At 36.6% G+C, this 7500-nt stretch overlaps 1 protein-coding gene across 1 annotated transcript in view; it reads right to left on the bottom strand.

Moving 5' to 3' along the window:
* The window catches only part of arhgap39 (Rho GTPase activating protein 39), a 150498-nt gene that overhangs the window by 57372 nt on the left and 85626 nt on the right, over nucleotides 1–7500 (bottom strand). The window lies entirely within an intron of this gene.

The raw sequence follows: 7500 nt of genomic DNA, 5'->3' as shown, positions 1-7500 counted from the left end.
TACAGCATGCCAAACCTGCTTTATACGCCAAGCATATCTAAGTGGGAACTCTTGAAATATAATATGCTACATATACATGTTTTAACATACATTCCTTATTATACATATTTTTGTTTATCTTTTCATGATACACCGATTTAAGTGCTGGGATTTTATTATTAAAATGTAAATTACAAATGCATTAATTTTAATATTGTTTTATTATTTTATTTATTTATTTATTTTTTTGATTTGCCAGTTTAAATACTTCAGTAAATATTTAATTGACTGATTGATTATATTTAGCATTTCATGATATGCCCAAATCACAGTTTTTCTTGATTGCTTTGATGCAGCGGTCAACTGAAACTCCACATTTTCAAACAGCTAACACACAGGCTAACACAGCGGCACTCATGGTCAATGACATATTTTGCTTGCAAAAGCCTCTAATCGTGTCAAAACATTTAAAACATGCAACGAAAGCTAATTTTGCCTTCAAACAACACAAACTGCAAACAAGTATATGAGCTCTTTCAATCAAGCATTACACAACGGACAACAAAATACAAATTACACAACTCAGTGTGAATCAGTGCACCATTGCTTGACATTGTAGCCTATTGCCAGCGCCGTTTGCTGAACACCTGCCAACATTCGTATCATAAAATCTGGGAGATTTTATCCGGGGGTGCACCAGTGGCGTAGCGCTACATGCGGAGGGGGTGGGGGGGGGGGGATCTGACGGTCGCCGAAATCACACTCAGTGGGGGTGGGGGTCTGGCGGATGCGTTAATCACTACTGGTAGGGGGCGTCTGGCGGATGGGAGTTTTCCAGGAGACAGAGCAATACGGAAGGTGGGCGGGTGATGGGTCTGAAATACGGGAGACTAAAACGTTATGGTATGGTTTTCTGTCTTTCTATATAGTCTGTCAAATTTACCTTGTTGAACTGGATCCAGAATAAGAAACGCTTCGATTAAGATTTTATTGAATACATTATTAACTGCGGCTGAAAACTGAAATACTGTAAAAACAAGAAGAACCCAATGAAATACTGTAAATATTAGAGAAAACAGATGTAAACCAAAATACAGTCAAATCTATCAGAGTAGAAGACATACCCACAATTGACCTCCTCCATCCATGCTGGCAAAGGACAACACAGACCTGCCAGCACCTATTTTAATGAGGTTTGCAGACTGATTGCTAATTGAAGATTTCTGTGAACAAGTGTCAAACTGGTGCTTCAGTGATTTCATACTGATCTTGATGATGAGTTTCTAATGTTTAGGAATAGATGGTTTCTGTTTGGTTACCATAGCTAAAACAATGGGGTTTGGACTGCTTGAATAACATCCGTGTTAACTGTTTTGAAAAATGTTGGGGAAAATGTGTCAACCCAATGAGAAAGGGTTTACACATTTGCAAGATATGTCTTCTGCTCTGCTGGGATAGTGATGAGGAAAATGGAGTGGATCCTAGTTTCTTTAACCAGGTCAAAGCAAACAGGAAAAACTGTAAATACATTAGTATTTATTATTACAGGTAAAGGAGAAAATGACTGTTTTGAAATAAATATGAGCTTCTTTATTATATTGGCAGACATTATGATCAATAAATTAAAAATATATATTTAAAAAAATATATATATATGTACTATTTTAAGTTCATTTTATGTCTCTTTTAATAAACAGCAAACAAAATATTATCAGGGTTCTTACACCTATTTCAACTTTAAATTCCAGCAATTTTCAAGCACTTTCAAGGTGCATTTGTATGCTTTTCCTGCACCTAACAACCACGGTAAATTACATTTATATATGCTGTATGCACTTTTTATATATATAAATCCATTCTGCTATTTTAAAAACCACAATATGGCATTACAACTTAAATTGTTGAATACCTTGGAGCATATATTTATTGAGATGAACCCAAAAAATGGTAAAAAATAAAATAAAATAGATAAATAAATCAGATGTGCCATTATTTGTGACTTTAGGTGGTTTCTAAAACAAAATCTGTCAGTGTCCTTTACATTCTCTCGTACCCAGACCTTTACATTTTGTGGCTGTAGCTCCTTATTCATTTGAAGCAAGGCATTGACTAAGCGATTGACAGCTGATATTAACCAATCCATTCGCGTTCAAGAGCAGTGGGTCAATCAGAAGAGCTTTAAGGCGGGGTAGGCATTGCCGGCTTTGTTTACTGCAGCAAGTTGACATGTCAACTGTTTAAACTAAACTTGCGCTTGGCATTTTTAGTGCATATATGCATTCTGCGGGAATGTCTCCTAAATACGCGCATGTGGTGCACATTTTGCAATGAAAACTGGCCGCACGGTAACAATTTTATGCACTCCCAAATTTATTTTGAGCTCGCATAAATAAAAATACAGGCTCAAATGCAACCAAAATGGTCACAATTTAAAGTTTAAGCAGGTTCAAGCACTTTTCCAGGATTTTCAGCACCCGTACGAACCCTGTATGATTTATTATTAAACATAAAAGACAAAATAAGACTTAAAAAATGTTTAATTTAATTATTTAAAGGGTTAAATTGTGAAAAATATTTTTTTAAAAGCTCACAGTTCATTTTGATGGTCTGTTTGTTAAATTTAAGTTACATTGCATCTACATACCAACTATTTCTCATTAGATTATAAGTAGACTGTTAGGGTTGGGGTTAGTGTAAGTTGACATGTACTTGTAAAGTTCTTATAGTCAGTTAAATGTCTGTTGAAGGAGCAGTATCAGCAGATAATAAGCAGACAGTCTACTAATACTCAAATGGACCATCAAAATAAAGTGTTACCTTTATAGTAAATAAATAAATGGTCTAAACCTCAAATTATCTCGACATACATGCATATCATTTTCAAGGGTAATCTTCAAATTTGGGGTGACAGTTTCAACAAACAGATTTTTTCGATTAGGATGCAAGCTTTAAGGTATTTTACCCCTTAAATAATATGTTAATTAATAAAATGTCTCAAATGACCACACACACACACACACAAATAGATTTACTGAGCAGAAAATGTCAAAAAAGTCTTAATTATTCCAGATTTTTGACTGAAAGCGCTATTAAATTAAACTTGCTTTTTTTATTTATGGGATTTATAACGTCCACTGAATGGCATAGAGTATTTTGGATGGAAAGTTGAGCGATAATATAGTTATTTTACAATCGTTTTGCTACAAATTTACATATACGAATGCATTTCATATATTAAAAAAAAAAATTGGAACGTATATGTACATATTTGTAATTCCAGGGATTGAAAAACTGTGATTTTTGCCATATTTTCCCATATATTACATGTTTTATATATAGGAAATCCAAATGTTTATCAACTTGTATGTCACATACATGTAATTTGTATATGTTACCATATAGCATGCCTTATATCAGCTTTCTACTGTAGGTGAGAGCTCAATGTGGCCATTACCACCGTGGTTTATACCGCCGCCGCTTTAAATGGGCAAGCACGTGTTTTTAATGTATGACCGCAGTTTGTGAATATGGGCACAAAGTAACAGCATGCGAACGGACAGAAATAGCCTATACAGCAGCTGTAAATATACTGTACTTATAAATGAAGATGAAACGATAAAACAAAGCATTATAATTCCTTCATTAATCATAAAAAATTTGTTAACACACTTTATTATCAGTGTAAACTTGTTAAGTGCAATGAGGATTCATTTTGGAAAGTAGAATTGAAGAATTATAAGAGAACTAAAATGAAAGCACAAGCATTCAGTAGCGTGTGCTGTTTTTCATATGCGCACGTTTAAGATTTGAGGTAATAACATCGCCATGATGGTCAAAGAAATCGAAACATTTATTTCACACCAACGCAATTTAATAGGGCACTATAAAGGCTAAATAATTTAAAGGGCACATAGTTTACCTCTTTTTTATGATTTAATATTAATATTCTGGTTCTTCTGAGTGTGCCAGTTTATGTTCAGTTTAAAACACAATTCAGATTGTTTTATTATAATGTGTTAAAAAGTGTCATGTTGGGGGCGTGTCCACAGTTCGCTGATTTAGGGGTGTGTTGCTTCACATGTAAATTAGTTTTGGCTTCCTGCCCAACGTAACAAGGGGGCGGGGCCATGAGCTCACCCGCTCTGCGTTTGCAACAGAGTCTGACAGGCAGACTGAGAGGAGCAGGAGTGAGAGGATCAGCATTCAGTCGCACATGTACGACTCGGACACAGACCAAGCAGAAAGTACAAAATCATTTGTGTCTTTGTAGTTTTACAGCCAACTGTGTGCTAGTTTCAAGTGCCGAGCTTGTACACAGAGACTAATAACCACGCACACTGAATTAACTTTGACTGAGGCACCGGATGCGCCGCTCGAAGCCGCCACACGGCACACCAGACACTCTCTGTGGTTCAGCAGACACATGAAGTGTCCCGAATCGTCGCGTCACGCATTTTTGAATTCTAAACAGGTTTCTGCAGCGGTCCGCGGCGCCCAGCCGTCGACTTGAGTGTACCCTGATAGAAACCTATGTTTATAATTCTAAAACGCATGCTAGTAAAGATCACAGGGAGCTTCTGGGATCGCGAGAAATGCAAACGGCTGAAGTATAAGGTAGACTCAATGAGAAGTACACATGTTTGCAAACCTACCTAAAGATACAACCAATAATTCCGATTAGAGCGATAATGTGGAGAATATTGATCTTGTGTTGAGCCCAATGAGCCTTGCATCTAAAAATAGAGCTAGCGTGTTCCTTTAGTGATATCGCTTCAACTCACGCTGAAAATGGCGGACATGAATCAACAAACTGAGGATATGATGACGCGCCTGTCAATCAATATTGGTGGGCGGGGGGACCGCTCTCCTACGTAAAGTTGTGGTCGGTTTGAAAACCGCTCCAATTGGTCCACCGTTTTTATGTTGTTAAATTGAAAAAAAAAGCACTGGGTGTGTTTATTTCACCCCAATATGACGGTCTATACACCATACATGCACATATGTCTGTCCAAACAGCTTGAAAAGTAGATTTTTTACCATAGGTGCCCTTTAATTCTTATATTCTTATAGTATAGCGTAAAAGCATGTTTATAACTAAGAAAACTAAAAGTATATTTTAATTGAGCACATCACATCACATAAGGTACACATACAGAACCGTCTATTTAGTATTGTGAAAAGGCAAAGCTGAAAATCCGTGGTTAAAATGCCACCTAGCGGTCAACAGCTGCTAGCGCATCAACCACCGTCGCCGTCGCGGAATGAACGACGCCAAAGGGAACAAATTGAAGTAGTGACATCTGTATATGAAGATATGAAGACAGAAACACTTTAGTTGTACTATTCTTTTCTACGTTTCTATATTTGTTTTTTTACAGTAAACCTCTGTTATGATTGGATAAATAAAACTGTCTGTACTGTTCCCTCCACACTTGTGTATAAACTATAACGAATGGTTTATCCCACCAGTGCTGATATACAGCCATTTTGCACTGTTATGAGTGTGATATTGTGTTTATACAACAGTTCGACGGCGTAATCGTGTATATAAACAAGAACATCAAACACAGAGTCTCAAAAACCCTTTTGTATAAGGAACTACTTTCTTACGCCATTCATTCTCATCTGCAGCTGACGTCAGAAGAGCAGAAACCGCTGCTCATTCACAAACGTCACTGTAGAGCTAGTGTTTGATTGATTCTCTAGCGTAATGTCTAAAGTGATGACAAAACAGCTGATTGTGCTGACACTTTAAGATTATAAGGCTGAACAGCATGAAATGCCATCAGTCTACAGAGATTTCCCAGTATTTCTCTGCTGCAATCAGGAGATCACAATAGCTAACTCAGAAAAAGCCAAAGCAAAGTAAACACTAGCAGATTACTATGGTATAAATACAGCAGTATAACATACAAAAGAGGGAGAGATCGACTTAGAATGTCACTTACCTGATTTATAATGATATGATCAGCTGTAGTTTGATTTGATTTATTTCGAACAGAAATATCATACATAAAACAATTCTTTAAATAAAAATACATTTCAACTAGGTCAAAATGGAGCGGAAGCTTATTATTTTCCCCACCCTATTACCACACACATCATTCATCTAATTACCTCAACTTATTTCTTCTTTTACTTCTCTCTTCTTTTTACGTGACAAATTTTATCCTTTTGGCATCATTGACATATTATATTTAATTATATACATTATATCCATATCATATTTGAAATTTGTGCCGAGTTTTTCTCCTCTAAGTTAAGGGCTTATTATGCGCTCTCTGTCGCCATCTTGTGGCAGAGCGTCAACCATCTTTGCTCTGCTCAGTATGACAGACTGACAGCAGCCTACGCAATGATAAATATTTAAAATAGGCACTATCCTTATAAATAAACTGCATAGTTGCAATCTAAACAACTACATTCTCACCTAAAAAAGCCTCAAAAGTACATTATGTTGTCCAACAGCTGCAATATTTGTCAAACTGTAGTGAGTTCATTGATCTGCTGCCGCTCTATGTTGGCGGAGGAATACACAAGAGTGAAGAGGCTCTACGAGTGCTGATATTGCAGAATATTCATCAGCCAATCAGATCTGAGAACCAGACAGAACTGTTGTATAAAAGCAAATATAGAATATTTCAATACTTTTGATGTAGAGTATGAGGCTGTAGAAAGTACTCAAATATAAAAGAGCTATCTGTATATAAAAGTGCTGTATATAAAATAAGTAAAATACTAATAATAGATTAAAAATAATGTCACGGGCACGTTTTAATATACATTTAATATTAAATATGTTTCAGTGATCTTTTCATGATATACCATAAAAACTAGGATTTTATTATTACAAGTCAAAGAGAATTATAAATACATTTATATTCATTTTAATATACACATATTTTTTTACTCATTAATTAATTAATTAATTCATTTATTCATTCATTCATTCATTCATTCATTCATTTTCCTTCGGCTTAGTCCCTTATTTTTCAGGGGTCGCCACAGTGAAATGAACCGCCAACTATTCCAGCATATGTTTTACACAGCGGATGCCCTTCCAGCTGCAACCCAGTGCTGGGAAACACCCATACACACTCATTCTCACACACACACACTTATACACTACGACCAATTTAGTTCATCAGTTCCCCTATGGCGCATGTGTTTGGACTGTGGGGGAAACCGGAGCACCCAGAGGAAACCCACACCAACACGGGGAGAACATGCAAACTCCACACTGAAATGCCAACTGAGCCAGCTGGGGCTCGAACCTGTGACTTTCTTGCTGTGAGGCGGCAGTGCTAACCACTGTGCCACTGTGTCGCCAATACCTGGGGTTTATTTAGTATTTGGATGTAAATGTTGAGGAGCAATAAGAGAGATGCTTGACTTTAGATCGCGCTCTCTCTCTTAGTGAGCTGTGTGTGTGTGTGTGTGTGTGTGTGTGTAAGAGGTCTAGTTTAAAGCACACTGAAATAAAGCCTGGAGAACATAAAGAAAGAGAAGAGAAGTGTGTAA

This window comes from Danio aesculapii, chromosome 20 (genome assembly GCF_903798145.1).
Source record: "Danio aesculapii chromosome 20, fDanAes4.1, whole genome shotgun sequence".
Classification (NCBI taxonomy): domain Eukaryota; kingdom Metazoa; phylum Chordata; class Actinopteri; order Cypriniformes; family Danionidae; genus Danio; species Danio aesculapii.
This window is presented reverse-complemented; position numbering and strand designations above follow the sequence as displayed.